The sequence below is a fragment of the Montipora capricornis genome, chromosome 11, assembly GCF_036669925.1.
Source record: "Montipora capricornis isolate CH-2021 chromosome 11, ASM3666992v2, whole genome shotgun sequence".
In the NCBI taxonomy this organism is placed as follows: Eukaryota; Metazoa; Cnidaria; class Anthozoa; order Scleractinia; family Acroporidae; genus Montipora; species Montipora capricornis.
In genome coordinates this window covers 19,584,279-19,584,902 of record NC_090893.1, presented here as the reverse complement: position 1 = coordinate 19,584,902, position 624 = coordinate 19,584,279, and positions in this window count along the sequence as shown.

Below are 624 nucleotides of genomic sequence, written 5' to 3'. Positions count from 1 at the left end.
GGTTTTATAAAAACGGTGAGCGAGATCTTGGAAAACAGCCCAAGCCCGTTGATAAAGCTTGCGAGAGCCCGGTTTTAATGCCGAACTGAGAAGATCCCTCAAATTAGCGACCAACTCTCCGGTAGAAGGTTCGTCGGGACCGGAGTGGGAAATGGGTCTGCATCCGGTGTGATTGCCTTGAACGAGTCTATCTGACAACGTGAGATAAAATCGGCACGACTGTTTTGAAGACCAGGCACATGACGTGCTTTAAACAAAATATTGTGCCTTAGGCAACAAAGAATCAAAGGGCGCAAGAGTGCCATGATAAGTTTATGCTTGGAAGATTGCTTGTTAATAATATCAACTAAGGCGGCGTTGTCGGTAAAAAAGACAGCACGCTGATTTGCCATAAGATCCCCCCACACATGCACGGAAAGGGTAATGGGGAAGAGTTCGAGACAAGAGATATTGAGTGAACGCCACGATCCAGGCCTCGCGCCATAAAACCAATGAGAACCAAAAATCGCGCCATAATCTTTTGAGCCCGCTGCATCGGTGAATAGTTGCAGCGTGGCTGATGTTTCCCAGCGATCGGATAAGAAAAAGGCCCTACCATTAAAATTGTCTAAAAAAGTAAGCCAC